The sequence below is a fragment of the Rhinatrema bivittatum genome, chromosome 4 (genome assembly GCF_901001135.1).
Source record: "Rhinatrema bivittatum chromosome 4, aRhiBiv1.1, whole genome shotgun sequence".
Lineage (NCBI taxonomy): Eukaryota > Metazoa > Chordata > Amphibia > Gymnophiona > Rhinatrematidae > Rhinatrema > Rhinatrema bivittatum.
In genome coordinates this window covers 427870982-427890796 of record NC_042618.1, presented here as the reverse complement: position 1 = coordinate 427890796, position 19815 = coordinate 427870982, and the positions used below count along the sequence as shown (strand labels likewise).

The 19815-nt window shown below is 45.7% G+C and overlaps 2 long non-coding RNA genes across 3 annotated transcripts in view; both read left to right on the top strand.

Annotated features, from left to right (window-relative positions):
* The window catches only part of LOC115091284, a 119231-nt gene extending 117747 nt beyond the window's left edge, over positions 1–1484 (top strand). For both annotated transcript variants that reach the window (XR_003856660.1, XR_003856661.1), the window contains one exon: positions 1348–1484. This is a non-coding gene — a long non-coding RNA (uncharacterized LOC115091284). The remainder of the gene's footprint in view (positions 1–1347) is intronic.
* A 100-nt stretch (positions 1485–1584) lies between these two features.
* Positions 1585–4534, top strand: LOC115091283. Its single transcript, XR_003856659.1, has 4 exons — positions 1585–1766; positions 2183–2235; positions 2593–3012; positions 4103–4534. It is a non-coding gene; the product is annotated as an uncharacterized LOC115091283 (long non-coding RNA).
* The last annotated feature ends 15281 nt before the right edge of the window (positions 4535–19815 follow it).

The following is a 19815-nucleotide window of genomic DNA, read 5'->3' as shown; positions in this document are numbered from 1 at the left end:
TCTCACTCTGAAGGTGGTGTTTTAGTGGCTATTGCATCGGCAAGGCGGGTGTCAGAACTTCAAGCCCTGTCTTGTCGGGAGCCCTTTTTGCGGATCACGGAATCTGGGGTGTCTCTGCGAACGGTACCCTCATTTCTACCTAAGGTTGTCTCTTCCTTTCATTTAAATCAGGCGGTGGAGCCTCCATCATTTTTGGATTTGGACAGCTCAGATCTTTTTTCTAAGGACTTGTGGAATTTAGATGTCCGTAGGGCACTGTTGCACTACCTGGAGGTTACCAACGGTTTCCGTGTATCGGATCACCTGTTCGTACTTTGGAGTGGGCCTAGAAGAGGCAATGAGGTTTTGAAGACTACGATAGCTTGCTGGTTGAAGGAAGCCATAAACTCTGCGTATCTGTTGCAGGGACAGTCACTGCCAGTGGATCTCCGGGCTCATTCTACGCGATCTCAGGCCGCATCCTGGGTGGAATGCCAACAAATATCTCCAGAGGAGATTTTCAGGGCGGCTATGTGGAAGTCCTTACATACTTTTGCCAGACATTATCGTCTGGACGTTCGGGCTCCAGGGACTGGTGGATTTAGAGAAGGGGTGCTCAGAGTGGGCCTCTCCGGATCCCATCCCATGTAATGGCAGCTCTGGTACATCCCAGGAGTCTGGACTGATCCGGGTACGTACAGGGAAAAGAAAATTGGTTCTTACCTGATAATTTTCGTTCCTGTAGTACCACGGATCAGTTCAGAGTCCCACCCATCTGTTCTTCCAAGGAAAGGGAGAGTCCGTTCTGCTTGTTTTCTTTCATTCACAGCTCAATTGTGTATGTCCTGTTATTGATAGCACGGGTTCTATTCCCATTTGGGGGTTTATTGAGCCGGTTCAAGTTGTTAGGTTACTGTATATAGTTAGTTTGGGTGTTTTGTAATCCATTCTGCTTTGACATTAAGTAATACTGCCAGACTGTAGGTGGCACCAGCCTAGATAAGGCAGAGTTTTGTTTGATAAACTTCTGTCTCCATCTGCTAGAGAGGGGGCAAAACCCAGGCGTCTGGACTGATCCGTGGTACTACAGGAACGAAAATTATCAGGTAAGAACCAATTTTCTTTTTGGGAACATTTCCAGCCCCCATGCTGTGATTGAAAATTTATCCAATAAACGTAATCAACTCTTGAGGTCACTCAGCATCTCTTCTGAAAACTTACCCCTTACTTTGTATACAGAATTGGCAAAATTAACTTTGTGATAACCAAGATCAATGCCTGTACCTGAGATGGAAAGTAGGACATCAGGAAATGCTTACATATCTCCTTTCTTTTTCTTTCCGGTTCCGCTCATCCTGCAAACTTCAGCACCGGTGCAACTACTCCCACCCCTCTTTCCACTGCTCCCTCTGCTCTCCCCTACCTCATGCCTCCCCTTCTCTATCTCCCCCTCCTCCCTCTCCCATCAATCTCCCTGCCTTATCTCCTGTTCTCCCCTTCCATCTTTTTCTCCATTTGCTCCTTCCTGTTATTGTATCAACTCCTCCCACCCCTCCTTCCAATGCTCTCTCTGCTCTCCCTCCTCTCCCCTAGCCCATGCCTCCCTTCTCTATATCTTCCTTCTCCTTCCTCTCTGCCCACCTGTCTTTGCTGTTCTCTACTTTTCCTCCCCTTTCTCTGTCTTGTTTATGCTTACCTTTTCCCCTTTTCCTTTCCCTTACTTCTCCTTGACATCCCGTGTGTGTTTGGTCTGATTGCAGTGCATGCACTACGAAGAAAAAAAACCGGTAAGGAGCCTTTGCAAACATCGCTTTGTGCCCTGTAATACTTTTAAAAGTCCTCGGTCAGTGGATTTGTCCAGCTGAGTTTGAATTTAGCTGGACAAACCGCAAAGTGTTAAAACTCTGGGCCAATGAATGGCTAACTTACCTGGATAAAAAGAGATGACCGTGTGTGGGGCTTATGTTTAGCTGGGGAGCATATAGTTTCCCCCCTGTCCGAACTCCAAACCAGAAATATGCCTTGTTATATGCTCCTACTTTTACTTGTGTAGAGGATGGACAGTAATCAAACAGCCTATTTCTGTGGATAAAAGAGAGCTTTACTCCCAGAAATGGCTTTCATTATTGTCCTCCCTGTATATAATGGTGATGTGCATTCAGCCTTACACATTTTTATTAAAGTCTGAACCTTTCTTTAACAGACGAAGACAAGCCTGCATCAAAAATGACCGAGCGATTGGGAGTCAGGGTAGAGGTGGGTATTTTTTTTAGATTAAGGGACAGGCCTTTCAGTGAGGTTAGATCCTCTGGAGCTGCTCAGGGTCCGTTTTCAGGAGGCTTCTCAGTGCTGAACCGGCTAAGCTAAATTTGGGAACATTTCCAGCCGCCATGCTGTGATTGAAAATGTATCCAATAAACGGAATCAACTCTTGTGGTCACTCAGCAGCTCTTCTGAAAACGTACCCCTTACTTTGTATACAGAAATGGGCACAATTAACTTTGTGATAACCAAGATCAATGCCTGTACCTCAGAGGGAAAGTAGGACATCTGGAAATGCTCACATATTTCCTTTCTTTCTCTTTCCGGTTCCGCTCGTCCTGCAAACTTCAGCACCGGTGCAACTACTCCCATCCCTCTTTCCACTGCTCCCTCTGCTCTCCCTCCTCTCCCCTACTCCATGCCTCCCCCTCTGTATCTCCCCTCCTCCCTCTCCCATCAATCTCCCTGCCTTATCTCTTGTTCTCCCCCTTCCATCTTTTTCTCCTTTGCTCCTTCCTGTTATTGTATCAACTCCTCCCACCCCTCCTTCCAATGCTCCCTCTGCTCTCCCTCCTCTCCCCTAGCCCATGCCTCCCTTCTCTATATCTTCCTTCTCCTTCCTCTCTGCCCACCTGCCTTTGCTGTTCTCTACTTTTCCTCCCCTTTCTCAGTCTTGTTTATGCTTCCCCTTTCCCCTTCCCTTACTTCTCCTTGACATCCCATGTGTGTTTGGTCTGATTGCAGTGCATGCACTACGAAGAAAAAAAAACGGTAAGGAGCCTTTGCAAACATCGCTTTGTGCCCTGTAATACTTTTAAAGGTCCTCAGTCAGTGGATTTGTCCAGCCGAGTTTGGAATTTAGCTGGACAAACCGCAAAGTGTTAAAATTGTGGGCCAATGAATGGTTAACTTACCTGGTTAAAAAGAGATTACCGGGTGTGGGGCTTATGTTTAGTTGGGTAGCAGCCCTGAAGTTAGCTAGATAAATTTACTCCATTGTCTTTGGGTCTATCCAGCGGGAACTCGTACCTGGGTAAGTCCAGCTAACTTCCTGCTCTCAGCACCGCTGCATGGACCTATTAGTTTATAAATATAAATGAAGAAACATTTTGTTGGTATTCAGGGATTTCACAGTGCTAATCAGTGATTTCTCAGAGGCGAGGAGTCCCTCAGATCACAGGGAACTGTCTGCCCTCTATAGTTACTCCAGTGAGACATAGCAAATGGTTTAGTCCACTCACTACCCTAAACTAGGTCCTCCTCTGGGAGGTGCTTAGACCTTAGAAAAGGGACCCAGAAAAGACAAAACAATAAATATAACAATTGAGGAAACACTAAATAGCACAATCTGTGGTCAGAAGACCTCACTGATTCAGATGCTTGTTGGTTACTCCAGCTCTACCTGACAAAAAACCTGAAAGAACTGTGTGAGACTTGGTGCAGGACCCTGCTGATACCCAGCACTAACTTACCTGTCACTAATCATTCACAGAAACAGTGCTAATAAATGAATGTTTGTTATTATATATAAGAAAAGGATTTACAGTTAACTCAAAAGGCTTGAAAAACTGGATACAGCAAAAAGGAAAGAAAAGGAACAGTAACTGCTGGTACTTAACAGTTTGTCTGCAGAGTGAAGTGCTACTTCCTTCCTAGTCAGATATGAGGGCCCTGTGCAACCTTTTCCTGTCAACCCACAGCTGTACTTCCCAGCTGAAACAGGTCTCTCACTCTCTTTCTGCTGATTACAACTGTCATTCTCTCAGCCCGTTCTATCACTCTAACAGATCCTCAGCAGCAGTGCAATGTCTGCTGAAACGAGCATCTCTCCTCAGTGTTACAGTCTCTCTCTCTCTCTCAGAACCTTAGCAGCAGGGTGAAGACATCGGTCCTGGGATTCATCCCCTCAGCTCCAGCTCCTGGTGCCAGTGGAACGCTCTTATACTGCTGCCTGCTGACCGGCTGAAGATCATCTGAATAAAAAAACCTTCTCTCAATATACCAGGCGAATAACAATTAAAACTCCTGCTCATCACCAAGAATAATTTTCCAAGTGCATGGCTCGACCTTTTTGCTGTACTGGAGAGACATTTGAAATTCTGCTGACTCCGCCCCTCCAGCTCTGCCTCAGCTCCATCCCTGAAACACCTCTGCTCGCTGGCTGTAAAAGACTAGGGGTTAGAGCAGTGGGCTGGAAGCCAGGGTTTAAATACCACTGTCACCACTCCTTGTGGCCTCAGGGTCAGATTGTGAGCCCACTATGAATAAAGAAATAACTACAGTACCGGAATGTCATCCACTTTGAAGTGCTGAAAGTTGGAATATAAATAAAATTAAATGAAAAAAAGAAAAACCTCAGGCTCCTGATTGATTTTACCCCATGTAACCTCTATAGTACCGGGGGGAAGGGTTAGGTCGGCCATCATAAATGTAGATAGCTGGGTGGCTGGTGGACATGAGGACTGCCTGTTAACTTGCCTGCCTGGTGCGAAGGTGGCACACCTCACGCGTCACCCAGATAGGATTATAGACGGTGCTAGGAAGGAGCTGGCTGCCGTGGTACATATGGGCACCAACGACATAGGAAAATGTGGGAGAGAGGCTCTGGAAGCCAAATTTAGGATTTCAGGTAGAAAGCTGAAATCTGGAGCCTCCAGGGTGGCGTTCTCTGAAATGCTGCCCATTCCAGGTGCAGGTCCTCAGAGGTTAGATTTTACACCAAGCAAGATGTTAAAGCAGCGTGAACAAAGTGTTGCATTGATGAACTCAGTCAGAGATGGTTCTCATCCATACACATTCACACCTTTTTTTCTTTTTTGTATTTCAATTTAAGTTCTCTGTAATACCGTAGAGAAACCTATGGGTTTTATTAACTCAATATAATATATGCTCTGAATTTTTCCAATACAGTGACGATCCAGTCAAAAAAATAACCATAACTACTTCAATTATTTACAACAGTCTTTTAAATCAAAAAAATAACCATAACTACTTCAATTATTTATAACAGTCTTTTAAATCAACTTAGGAAAACAAACAATTTTGTTAAACTTCTGGGAGTTATGGACTCACTATATGGTTTGCCGATATTGACTGTTTTAAGTACATTTTCAGGACTTGTATTAAACAGGATATACCTCCTATTTATTAATCTGACCTTATTAATAAGAACAATTATTCAGAGAGAAGCTGATTTATCTACACTAGTCTCACACTTCTTTTTCATATATATAAATTAATTAATTAATTAATTAATTAAGTTAGAAAAGTAAATTTGGGAAGTAATAAATCTTAAGAGTGAAAAATCTCTTGTTATTCTCCCATACACCTTCCTTTCAATCAAGATAAATAACCCAAATCAGCTTTTTAAATTTTATTTTATTTTACCAATCACTCCTTCCTACCTTTTCAGGTTACTGAAATAAATTAAGAACAATCACACTCTCTCTCACACACATACCTAAAGTGTTTCTTCTTTATTTCCTTTGGGGTTTTGTGTGCTAACTAGGCCCCTGTGCAAATAGAGGCAACACAGCTTTGCTCCCATTGAAATCCAGCACAGCTCTACTCACAGTATTGTAAACTCACACACACACATCCTCATGATGATTCCAGCTTTAGTGATGTCATTTCCCAAAATAGTAGTTCTCATCTCTTCTGACCCTATGACTTCATAGATTTGAATTTAAATTCCTCAGCCTATGTGCTCGAGGAATAGAAATATTTTTGGTAGAATTTAAATTTTCTATAGTTCAATAACATAAACTAAAATCGATTGTGCTTTGCGTATATTTTTTATTTATTTATTTAATAACTTTTATATACCGACGAACGTTGGGAACATCTCGTCGGTTTACATAGAACAGAACTTAGCAACAGGCTTTACAATTATTGCATAATTAAATAAGGAACATTCAGAACATACAAATAACAGATTAGATTATATAAGTAAAATTATCAAAGTGGGAAACGTGAAAGAGGTTATCTAAACGGGGGGGGGGGGGGGGGGGGGAGATTCTGATATATAGGAGGGTATCCACAATTAAAGGAGGTATATATACAGGTGATTGGGAACAAATTTTTATATACAAATTTTTTATATACAATATGTAGTCCTGATATCTGATATATGATATATGATATATGAAAGTATAATTGCGCTGGCCTCTCAGCATCTTGGCTTTCAGTAAGTGTTCCATCACCATGGTGTTTCCTAGGATACGGCTTCCTTAGTTACCGTCTCCTTGCTTGTCCAGCTGACGGATCTTATTTTTCTTTTATGGCCAGCATTAAAATTCAAAATAAAATTGAATAAACCAACCCAAGTAAAGTATAAATTCCCCCTAAAAGCACAAAATGTGTCCAAACTCATCCATCTCTTGCCCACACATTCCCCAGGGGCACCCCACTTCCACAAAAATACCTGGAAATGCCATTAGAAACCCCTATATCCATAAATTAAAAATGGAAATATTTTATGTCAAACTAATGAAATCAGCTTTTAAGGATGTGAATCGTTTTTTGACGATTTAAAATATCGTCCGATATATTTTAAATCGTCAAAAATTGTTAGAGGCGATATACAATAGGAATTCCCCCGATTTATCATCAAAAATCGTAAATCAGGGGAGGGGGAGGGCGGGAAAACCGGCACACTAAAACAACCCTAAAACCCACCCCGACCCTTTAAAATAAATCCCCCACCCTCCCAAACCCCCCCAAATGTCTTAAATTACCTGGGGTCCAGTGGGGGGGGTCCCGCTGTGATCTTCCACTCTCTGGCCACAGGTGCCTTTGCCCTGTCATATGACAGGGCAAAGGTAGCACCGGCGCCATTTTGGTTCCTGTCCCCCGACGTCACGAGCGCAGGAGATCGCTCCCGGACCCCCGCTGGAACCCCAGGGACTTTTGGCCAGCTTGGGGGGGCCTCCTGACCCCCACAAGACTTGCCAAAAGTCCAGCGGGGGTCCGGAAGCGACCTCCTGCACTCGAATCGTATTTGCCGTATTGCAAAATGGCGCCGGCCATATGGCCAGCGCCATTTTGCAATACGGCAATATGGCCATACGGCCGGCGTCATATGGCCGTATGGCGCCGGCGCCATTTTGCAATACGGCAAATACGATTCAAGTGCAGGAGGTCGCCCGAGAGTGGAAGATCACAGCGGGACCCCCCACTGGACCCCAGGTAATTTAAGACTGGGGGGGGGGTTCGGGAGGGTGGGGGATTTATTTTAAAGGGTCGGGGTGGGTTTTAAGGTTGTTTTAGTGTGCCGGTTTTCCCGCCCTCCCCCGATTTACGATTTACATGATTTTAAAAAAAACAAAACCGCGACGATCCGATTCCCTCCCCCCCCCCCCCAGCCGAAATCGATCGTTAAGACGATCGATCACACGATTCACATCTCTATCAGCTTTCCCAGGGCTTCTTCTGATGTTCTACCACCAACAAATAAACTTTTCTAAAATATCTGTGCCATTTTTTAATACCCCAGGGAACCCTCTTCCAAACGACTGCATTATCTTCAAAAATAAATTATTTTGGGGCCAAATTCTAGTGTGCTTCAGATAAACAAAACTCTCTCACTTGACCACTGACAAATGTTTTAATTTATTTAGTTTTGGATTCACGAAATTGCTTCACAGGTTCTAAAACTTGGGTGGCAGCCTCCCCACTGGCTTGCCACCAAAATCGCTGGGTTTTTATTTGAAGAAAATTGCTCATTTCCACACATTTATACTTTAAAAGTTGCCTTCGGGCAGCTTTCCGGCCACCCGCTGATGTCACCAGTGATGTTAGCGGGGATCTTGTACCTCAGTATCACACTGGGCACCGTGAGTTTCCAGCAGCGCCCCCAGGGCTGCCACTGCCAAGTCTGGCCATCTGTGCGGTGAGGCAAACGTTTTTTTATTTATTAAAAAAAGTGTGGCAGGACCCAACAACTGTACGGGAGACCCAGAGCGGCTGCGGCTGACTCCTGCAGTACTTCCTGCACTTGCAGCCCAGCCGCAGCGCCTGGGAAGGCCCGGAGCACCAGTGGCAACACGATCAGCTGCTCGTTCCGAGTCCCCGACATCCTACCCATCTCCCTGCTCCAACATGGCATTCTTTTTCATAGCACGGCCACAGCCGCTGAAGGCAGCACTTGCTTCTCTTGCTCCCAGGCCTTTAAATATTAAAAACTGATGCGGCCATGTTCTTTAGGGCTCCTCCATGCCCCACCAACACAGGGCCTCCTTATTTATTTATTTTTTTATATTATTTTTTATTTATGCATTTACAGATATATTACTTCATATATCAATTCAAAAGGTATAAGAGATCTGACAATAAAGTATAATACATAGGTAACTTTATCTCAAGACTACAATAATACATAGATCTCTAATAAATTTTCAGGTAACATTGGGACCAAGATAACAATAAGACAATATGGAGCTCTTCCAAAACATAAAATAAGAAATCAAACCGTCACAAGATGCATTCACCCTTAATCATTTATAACACACCTCATCCCTACCCATCCAAGAATCCCCTTAATTGCTCCAGTTCATAGAAAATATACTTATTTCCTTGAAATTTTAAGCAACATTTACAGGGAAATTTAAGCACCATACTTGCGCCTCAATTTAGTACATCAGGCATCATAGTTAAAAACTTTTTCCTGCGCTTCTGTGTGGAGCGTACAACATCAGGATATATCCATACACATTGCCCATAAAAATGGACGGATCTATTTCTAAAGAAATATTTCATTAATAGGTTTCTATCCTGTTGAAAGGGAAAAGTGACCAACAATGTGCCTCTAGTCTTAATCTCAGTCAGAATAGACATCTCAATCAATTCTGAAGCATTCAAAGATTTTATTGCATGTTCTTCCTCCATTCCCATAGTTGGTGTTCCTTTCTTTGATACATAGAAAGCTTTGGAGATAACCTGGGTTATTTCCTTGGGAATCTTTAAACATTCTGAAATATATTCTTTTAGCAATTCAACCGGGGCTAATCTTTTTACCACTGGAAAGTTCACAATTCATAAATTTAAGTATCGAAGTGAATTTTCTCAACTTTTATCTCAGTTCTTATTATTGTTCCTTGAATATTCTCTAATGAAATAACTTTCTCCTCCAGTTTTTCTGTTTTTTCTTGGTGTAAAGTCATCATTTTTTCAGTATTTAGCCCTGTTTTATTTAAATCAAGAAATGCCTGTGTCAAAGTTGTAATTGTAGATTCAATTGACGTCATAGCATTCCATAATGTACCTAAGGTTACTACGAGAGGCTTTTGCAATGAAAAGACATTCCTGGATTGTAGGGTTACCAGATCTTGTAGCGCAGTGTCATCGATGTTCTGTTCCGGCATAGCTCTTTGGGGTTTGGGTGTGGAGGTAGCCATTTTCTCCAGGGCTCCTGCACACCCTCCAGACGCCGATTCTTCCCCGCTTTCATCCTGCTCGGGAAGGGGCTGCTCTCTCCTCCTTTCAACATAGCCTTGCGATGCTTCCTTTCCTTCTGTTCCCGCATGACCTTGCAGCGGTGTCGGCATCTCAGGTGCCCCCGGGCTGAGTGAGATCTCCTCGGCCATAGGAGTCGACCCGAGCTCCTGGGTTCCTCCCTCAGCGGCTCTCGCTTCCGCCGTCCTCGGGGTGGATTCAAAGAAGCTGTCAATCCTCGCTTGCTGGATCTCATCATCTTTAGCAATTGCAACGTCCTTGAACCGAGCTTTCCGTTTCGTGTGAGGCATTTCTGAGACTTATTCTCAAAGGTAAATAATATACAGGCAATTTCCAAGCGGGGACTAGAAGAGCTCCTCTGGTGCTTCTCATGTGGTGGCAATCTTGGTCCTGAGGGCCTCCTTATTTTAAATACAAAAAAACTCTTGGCCAAAAACATCTTTGGGCTTCCAAGCCCCAATAGCACAACGGGGTCAAAGCACAGCCCACAACCCATGAACCCAGGGCAGGACAACAAGACCACAGGGCAGATAAATATACATTTTTTTTAAAAAAATATTTTCCTCCTTATCTACTTAGGGGTAGATTTTTAAAAAATGCGCGTTCGCGTACTTTTGTTGGCGCACCAGTCGCAAACAAAAGTACGCTGGATTTTAGTAGATACGCGCGTAGCCGCGCGTATCTTCTAAAATCCAGGATCGGCGTGCTCAAGGCTGCCGATTTTGGGCAGCCGGCGCGCGCCGAGCCGCACAGCCTGCCTCCGTTCCCTCCGAGGCCGCTCCGAAATCGGAGCGGCCTCGGAGGGAACTCTCTTTCGCCCTCCCCTCACCTTCCCCTCCCTTCCTCTACCTAACCCACCCCCCCCCCGGCCCTATCTAAACCCCCCCCCACCTTTGTCCACGGATTTACGCCTCCTGGAGGGAGAAGTAAATTCACGCGCGCCAGCGGGCCACTGGCGCGCCGAGACGCAACCCAGGGGCGGTTCCGGAGGGCGCGGCCACGCCCCCGGACCACCCCGGGCCGAAACCACGCCCCCGAAACGCCCCCGAAATGCCACGTCCCGCCCCCAAAACGCCGCGTTGATCGGCCCCGCCCCCGACACGCCCCCGACAAAAAACCCCAGGACTTACGCGAGTCCCGGGGCTCTGCGCGCGCCGGCAGGCCTATGGAAAATAGGCGCACCGGCGCACAAGGCCCTGCTCGCGTAAATCCGGGCGGATTTACGCGAGCAGGGCTTTGAAAATCCGCCCGATAATGTTCAATGTCTGCAATCTTAATTATAAAATATCAATACAATCACAAAACAAGCACAACTATAAATAATAAATTTAAACAAAACCATGTGGTCTTTTCAGGCCCCTCAGTGCCATCCTGGGCACACATACACACCCCCACAACTCATACATCACTAATTTCACATAAAATTAAGAAAATTAACAACAGTGGTTCCTATCATGAGTGCACTAAGACCTTCTAGGTCATGCTTTACTCAACATGGATACTGAAATCACTTGATCATTGCCCTCATGTCTTGCAGGCCATGCAAGAGATGCTGACCTGTCATGTCTTATTGCTATTATTATTAGGAATTAAGTAATTATAATTAGCATCCTGTTGCTTGAAATTAGTCCATTACAAGAGCATGTTGCCTCAGGAGGAAGCATCTCTTCCACCATGCAACTTATTCCTGGATGCTGATAGTGCTTCTAAGTCACTACTTTATTTCTTAACTTGTGCCTTACTATCAGGTCGATCCAGTAAGGCCGCGGTAAAAACAGTGAGGTAGTGTCAGGCGCACCCTTCCTCCCCGCACACACAGTTCTCTTCACTAACTCCCCGATACTCTCCTCTAATTGCATGCAAATGCATGCCGCGGCTGTGAAGCGTTAGGGAAGGGTTATGCCCGCGCAACCCATTTTACTGTATAGGCGCTGTAACAGTGCCTATACAGTAACCTGGGTGCGCTGGTACCTGTCATTTCAAATGACATTTGAAATGACAGGCACCAGGAAGTGTAAAAAAGTTTAAAAAGTGTAAAAAACAAAAAACCTGTGTGTTATATAAAAAAATAAAACAATTTTAAATACCTGTCGGAGGGCCGTGGGTCCCGGTGGGCGGCGGGCAGCCATCAGCGGCATCCGGTAGTCCCTTCTCCCTTCCTCCCTCCCTCCCCTGCCTGGATGAGCGCCAAAATCGCACGGGCGGGTCGGCAGCGGGGGGGGGGGGGGGGCGGCAGCGGGGGGGGCGGCAGCAGGATCCGGGAGCGGCAGGTAGGCGGCAGCGGGGTCCGGGGGGGCAGCGGCAGCGGGGTCCGGGGGTGGCAGCGAGATCCGGGGAGCCAGCAGCGGCAGCATGTTCGATCGGGTAGGCAGCTAGGTGGCAAAGTAAAGATGTCCGCCTGCACGGGAAAATCGTGCAATTGGCCGCTGAAGACGTGACGTCACACCCCGTGACGCCAAACGTCGTGACGTCACGTCTTCAGCGGCCAATTGCACGATTTTCCCGTGCAGGCGGCCATCTTTACTTTGCCACCTACCTGCCTGCCCGATCGAACATGCTGCCGCTGCTGGCTCCCCGGATCTCGCTGCCACCCCCGGACCCCGCTGCCGCTGCCCCCCCGGACCCCGCTGCTGCCTACCCGCCGCTCCCGGATCCTGCTGCCGCCCCCCCGCTGCCGCCCCCCCCCGGCTGCCGACCCGCCCGTGCGATTTTGGCGCTCATCCAGGCAGGGGAGGGAGGGAGGAAGGGAGAAGGGACTACCGGATGCCGCTGATGGCTGCCCGCCGCCCACCGGCCGCCTGGACCCACGGCCCTCCGACAGGTATTTAAAATTGTTTTATTTTTTTATATAACACACAGGTTTTTTGTTTTTTACACTTTTTACACTTACCATAGCAGGGCCGAGCCTTGCTACTTTTTCGTTTGTTTTTTTTTGCCCTGGTCCCGTCCGGTCTCCTGCAGCCCCGTCCGGTCCGGACGGGGCTGCAGGAGACCGGACGGGACCAGGGCGGGTAAGCAATGTTTTTACCCTACACTACACTACACTAACTCCTACTAGGGGGAGGCGGTAAACTAGCAGGTTAAGGCCGCGGCAGAACAGCGGGTTACGGAGGAGATAATATCAGCGCCCGTTACAGTATCGCAGGGGAATAGCTAATTCCTTCATTATACAGCTTTTTCGTTCATTTACATGCCGGGTGCGGAAAGGGTTATGCGTCTGTTTTCAGAAGCGATACGGACGCGTGAAACTGGAGACTGTATCGCCGAATTGCCTTGCGCGCCCGAATTGTGCGCTACGAGCATGTTACAGACGGGCAATCCTCGAGCGGACGATACTGGATCGACCTGTATGGAAGCTTATGTGGTTGAGAAAGCAAAAAAAAAAAAAAAAAGTTTTTAAATAAATAAATAAATAAATAAATAAATCTGTCCAGGCACAGGCAGGTGACTGGAAGATCTCATTTTCACAATGATTTTCTAACTGGTGAAGCTGCTCATTTTTCCCCAGGATCCTGACAGGTTGAAGTGTTGAACACTCACTACAGTTTGTAAAGAATGAAGCTAAGCTAGCAGCAATGACTTGATAGCATTTCTGTTTGACGGATTGTGTCTCAAGTGCCAAGCTTTTAGACAGTGACCAGCAAAGATATAATAACAAGTTAATCATGACAGGTTATCTTTAGGAACATTTTCAAATGAACCTAATCGGGTAGGTTTTCAGCTGAAAATTCCCTAAATCTAGCTGGTCAAAATTTGATCAGTTAGAATTATGCTTGCAATTGTCTACTGCAATTTGTCTACTGCAATTAATTAATACTGTGAACACCCCTGGAGCTGTCCATTCATTCACCTTATGCTTGTGCGTGTAGCTGGCTGACTCCTGAAGTTAGTTGGTTAAATCTCTTAAAAATCAAAACATTACGGGTAGATTTTAAAGGGGCTGTGTGTGTGCTCATCTCGCTGCACGCAAAGATGCGCACTATTTTATAAACTATACACGTAGGTTATGAAATATTCTCTGGGGTAGATTTTAAAAAACTGCTCCCGCGCATACTTTTGTTCGCACAACCGGCGCAAACAAAAGTACGCCAGATTTTAATAGATATGCGCGTAGCCACACGTATATTTTAAAATCCGGGGTCAGCGCGCGCAAGGCTGCTCAAAATTGGCAGCCTGCGCGCGCCGAGCCATGCAGCCTGCCTCCGTTCCCTCCGAGGCTGCTCCAAAATCGGAGCGGCCTCGGAGGGAACTTTCCTTCCACCCCCTCCCTAACCCACCCCCCCAGCCCTATCTAAACCCCCCCCCCCACCACCTTTGTTGGGAAAGTTACGCCTGCCCGAGGCAGGTGTAACTTGCATGCGCTGGGCCGGCTGCTGGTGCGCCATGTTTCGGTCTGGGGGCTGGTCCGGAGGCCACGGGCCAGCACCACGCCCCCTGGAACGCCCTCGAACGTCGTGCCTGACACTCCCCACTAGCAAAGCCCCAGGACTTATGTGCATCCCGGGGCTTGCGCGCTCTGCTGAACCTATTCAGCATAGGCTCGGCACGCGCAGGGGGAGACTGGGGCAGGTTTTCAGGGGGTACGCGCGTACCCCTTTGAAAATCTGCCCCTTTGTGCACATATTTTGAGAGAGAGAGAGAGAACCTTTTTATAAGGCCCAGTCTGATACTCTATATATGGACCATTGTAAGGGGGCACTTTGATTCAGGGTGAGTTTTTGGGAGGTGGGTTGGTGTTAGGGGGTGTTGTAACAGACACATTCAAAGGTATCCATTGTAAAATTTACATCAGTAAAGAATTTTTGACCTTATAAGTGATGAAAATTCTAACAAGAGGAGTTGATTTGTACACTGCAGTCTCTGCTAGCTACAGTGTACAAATCGACTCCTTTTCATCATTTATAAGGTCTAAAATTCCTTAATGATGCCAATTTTACAAAGGATACCTCTGAATGTGTCTGTTACACCATCCCCCTAACACCAACCCACCTCCCGAAAACTCACCCGGAATCTATGTGCCCCCTTACAATGGTCCATATATAGGGGTTCATTTTTTAAAAAAGCACATGCGCGTACTTTTGTTCGCGCACCAGGCGCAAACAAAAGTACGCCGGATTTCAATAGATACGCGCGTAGCCGCGCGTATCTTTTAAAATCCGAGCCCTGCGCACGCTGCCTGTTCCTTCCGCCTCCCCCACCTTCCCTTTCCTTCCCCTACCTAACCCATCCCCCCAGCCCTATCTACCCCCCCCCCCCCCCACCTTTATCGCAAAAGTTACGCCTGCCCGAAGCAGGCTTAACTTGCGTGCGCCGGTGGCCCGCAGACGTTCCATCACCCGACCCAGGGGCTGGTCCGGAGGCCTCGGCCACGCCCCCGGATCGCCCTGAACGTCAATCCGCCCCCCCCCTAGCAAAGCCCTGGGACTTATGCGCGTCCCGGGGCTTGCGCGCGCCGCCGAGCCTATGCAAAATAGGCTCGGCGCGCTCAGGGGGGGGTTTTAAGGGTTACGCGCGTAACTTATGCGCTTAACCCTTTTAAAATCCGCCCCATAGAGTATCAGACTGGGTCTTATAAAGAGTCTCTCTCGCTCTCTTTTTACACCTGCTGAGGAGCTGTAGCAATGTGGTGCACAAAGCATACACACATCAGTGCTGGAACACCCTGCCTACTTTTTCTGGGTGCGCCTACATCGATGTACATGCACCCTTCCTGGCTATTTAAAATTCGCATAGCTCCCATGCGGCCCACTTACACGCATATGTGGCCATTTTTGCACGTGCAAGGCTTTTAAGATCTCTCTCTTAGTGTCCCCATATTTATGCCTGCAAGGAAGAATAAAGGGAAATAGAAATATATTGTGTTCTCCAGGGCCATTACTATTGTGGGTTCTGAGCCAGGGCTTACTGCATGTGAGACATCTTTATTAAAGAACTAGCCTGCCCCATCCCCCACCCCCTGCTGCAGTGTGCCTGGGCAGCTCAGTTTCAGATTTTTGATGTAGTAAGTTTTTGTCCTGCTTATGTTATTCCCTGAACTCCAGTACTCAGTCTGAGCAAGTTCTACAGTAAGAAACAGCTCAGGCTGAAATATATCTGCAAGATTCCTCAGCATATCAACTTGACCGTTTCTTGGATCTTTGATTTTACTCATCTGGTCTTATTCCCAGACTGCCTTTCTTTTTTCTTTTTTTTTTGTCTTAAAACTTGTGCAAACATAATGAAGGTATTAAGTGCTAGGTATATGCCTTTTATTGTTATATCTTTTTTAAAAACTTCCTTTTTTTGAGTTCACGCTTCAGCTCTCTGTGTATTATTCATACTTTAAATGTGTAAGTGTGCCACTTGCATGGAATTCTGATGATGATCCGCTCTGCAGCTATCCATACTGTGATTATACTTTATCAGGTGAATTTTCAAAGGAGTTACACATGTAAATGTAATATACTATCACAGCAATTTAAAAAAAAATCTACCTGCATTAAATGCCTTTAACACAAGTAAATCCTATGGACTAGTCAATTTTCAAAGGCCAACTTATACAGGTAACGTGCATTTACACATATAAAACCCAGTTTTAAGCATGCAAATGCTTTTGAAAATCAGGCCTTAAGCGATCAGTAGTCTGCAAATAAACAAAAGATTCTGGCAATTAAAAGAGTGAAAAGGCTAAAGACTGGACTTCAACCAGCAGATTTCAAACCTACTAGCAGGATGATGAAAATAACATATTTATGAAGCACCATCAGCGTACATACAGTAGCACTGTACAGTCACAGACCAAGGATTAGGATAGATAGCACTGTACAATTGCAAAATGATTATTTATAAAGCACCATCAGCGGATGTTGCACTGTATAGTAACAGAACAAAGATTAGTCTAGACCATGCAATCACATAATAATTATTTATAAAGAAACATTCCTGTACATAGCACTGTACAGTCACAGAGCAAAGATTAGTATAGTCAGCATTGTACAATCACAAAATTATTTTGTGCATAGCACTGTACAGTCTCAAAATGATTATTTTGTGATATACCCTCTTTCACTTGAAGAGGATGCTTATCTTCATTTGTCAATCTGATACCATTTACAGTCAGTCTGGTTTCTCAAATATTTCTTAGGTAACACTGTCTTCTGTGCCTAATAGAGGATGGAGCAGAATGAAGTAACAAAGCATGAGAAACAGCTAAATCTGTTTAGCAGCTCTGAAATTAAGGTGCCCATCACTGCCCTGGATAACTGAAGTCCTAGAGACACCTGCTAGGTGAAGATTTCGACCTGTACACAGCAATCATTAATCTATTCCTAGTCCCAGCCTAATTTCTCAGGGTAATAAATTAAGAGATAAGAGCTATAAGGTTTAAAATGAGTACTTTACATAAATATCTTGATCTCTTATGGGCTGATTTGAAAAGCTGCATTAATGCATTTCTCTATAGTGCATTTTGTTAATGGGCTTAACAACCAGTTTTAACGCAGCCAATACTACAGCCAATGGGGCATATTTAGAAACTTGATGGCAGAAAAAGACCATTATATCCTATCTAGTCTGCCCATCAACACCAACTCTTCAGCTTTACAATCTCTATCATTACCTCAGAGATCCTCTGTGTTTATCCCATGCTTGCTTGAATTTAGATACTGTCCTCGTCTCCACCACCTCTATGGGAAGGCTGTTTCTGTAAAGAAATATTTCTTTAATTACTCCAGAGTCTGCCCCGTTTCACCCTCATCTCACTTCTTTTGAAATAGATTTGCCTCCTATGCATGGAAACCTTGGAGGTATTAAAATGTCTCTATCATATCTCCCTTGTCTCGCCTTTCCTCTAGGGCAGTGGTTCTCAACCTTTTTCCCATCGTGACCCACCTGACAGACCACGCTCAGATGTGTGACACTGCTCATTACAATTCACGGCGGAAATAAAAACTAAAAGTCCAGTATTATTTTTATTGTTAAGAATGACGCAAGGGAAAGATACGTATTCTGTTTAAACAGAAATTACATAAATAGTAAACATCCCATAGCAAAACAGCACCAATTTCCAACACTTAACAGTAACCACCTTACCTAAGAAAAGGCAACACTGAAAATAATACACCAGGCCTTAAGATACCAATACATCACCTATTAAGAAAATGGATCAAGTCAGGCTGCTATAGAGCCCTACACAGAAACTACACGCCAACAGAAAACCTCACCTGAATCAAATGTGCTGACCCTCACCTAACAAAATAGAGACACCAAAACTCATAACTAGAAGCATGCAGAGAAAAACTGAATTGGAAACCGCAACAAGCCAGAGTCTCTGTATACAGTGTAACAAAGGAAAAAAAGAAACATCACCCATCCTTATAAAACAAATCAAGAAATATACAATCAATAGCAGCAAAACCATACTAACAAAAAGAACAGATTATTTCAAAACAGTTGATGAATGGAATATCCAATAATTAAAGACTCATATCAAAACTTTCTAGATACCAATAAAATGTTTCAAAATAGCAGACACAAAGAAATAATGAAAAAATAAGGATTAAAAAATGCTTTGCTCTGCATACCTGGGAACATTTGCTATCCAGGTGCCCTGAGATTGTTTTGAATTAGCAGGAGGAGGGATGGTTTGCTTGCAACTTTCTCCTCTCTCTGTCTCACACTGGCTTTCAATCACACACATATACAAATGCTCGCTCTCTCTCACTTACATAGGCTCTCAATCACACACATATACACAAGATCTCTCACTTATATAGGCTCTTAATCATACATTTACACACATGCTACCTGTTTTGTCACACTTACACAGACTTTCAATCACACACTTACATACATGTTCTCTCTTTCTCTCACTTATACACAGGCTCTTAATCACATACTCACGTACTCTCTCATCTACGCCGGCTCTCAATCACACAGTCACACATGTTGTCTCTCTTACTTATACACTCAGGGCCAGATTTTCAAAGACCTACGTGCACCGGGCCTATTTTAGAAAGGCCCAGCGACGCGCGAAAAGCCCCGGGATGCATCTAAGTCAAGGGGTTTACTAAAGGGGTGGAGGTGGTCCAGGGGCGGGGCCAGAGGCCTCCGACACAGCGGCCATTTGCCGTTGTGTCGAAGGATAGAGTGCCAGCAGGCTGCCGGCGCGCGAAACCTGCGCCTGCCCCAAGGCAGGCACAAAAGGTATGACAAAGGTCGGGGGGGGGGTTAGAGTAGGGCTGGGGGGGGGAAAGGCTAGGGGAAGGGGGTGGGATGGTTAGGTTAGGGGGAAGGGAACGGAGGAAGGCAGTGCGGCTTGGCGCGCACAAGTTATAAAATTGGGCGTACATATGTGCGCGCCGGGTAGCGCATGCACATGTATGCCTGCGCGTTGCTTTGAATCTACCCCACAGGCTCTTAATTATACATACCCATGATCTCTCTCACTTATACATACAGATTCTCAATCATACACTTACATTCATGCTATGTCTCTCACACACACAGACTCTCAATCACACACATACTCTCACACAAACAGGTTTTCAATCACACATTTACACACACAGACTCTCAATCACACACATACTCTCACACAAACAGGTTTTCAATCACACATTTACACATACAGACTCTCAATCACTCACTTACATACATGCTGTCTCATACATAGGATCTCAAACATATATGCTTGCTCACTCACCCACTCTCTCCCCCCCCCCCCCCCCCACCGAACTAGCAACAGCAGCAGTCTCCTCAACTTCCAGCCTTAGCGGCAGCAGCAGCTTCCTTCACTTCCAGCCCTCACAGTCTCAAGAAAGGACTCCCATCCGCTGCAGGGGCTGACGTCGCTCCTCTTTTGCTCCGTGCCGTGCTGCTCTTCTTCGGGCTGATGCTGCACACACTAGCATGGTCTCTTCTTTTGGCGTGCGTGGCCGCTGCACACACTCCCCTTCTGGGCTGCGGGTGTGGGAAGAAGAGACCATGCTGGTGCCACTGACTCCAGCTCTCCTGCCGCATTCCTCCTGAGCTATCAGCATTTTAAGCCCAGGCAGAGGATGAATTCCTATTTTGCTGGGGCAGGGGGAGCAGCTGGGTCAGCGGGGGACCAGGAAGTGTGGCGACACACTGGTTGAGAACTGC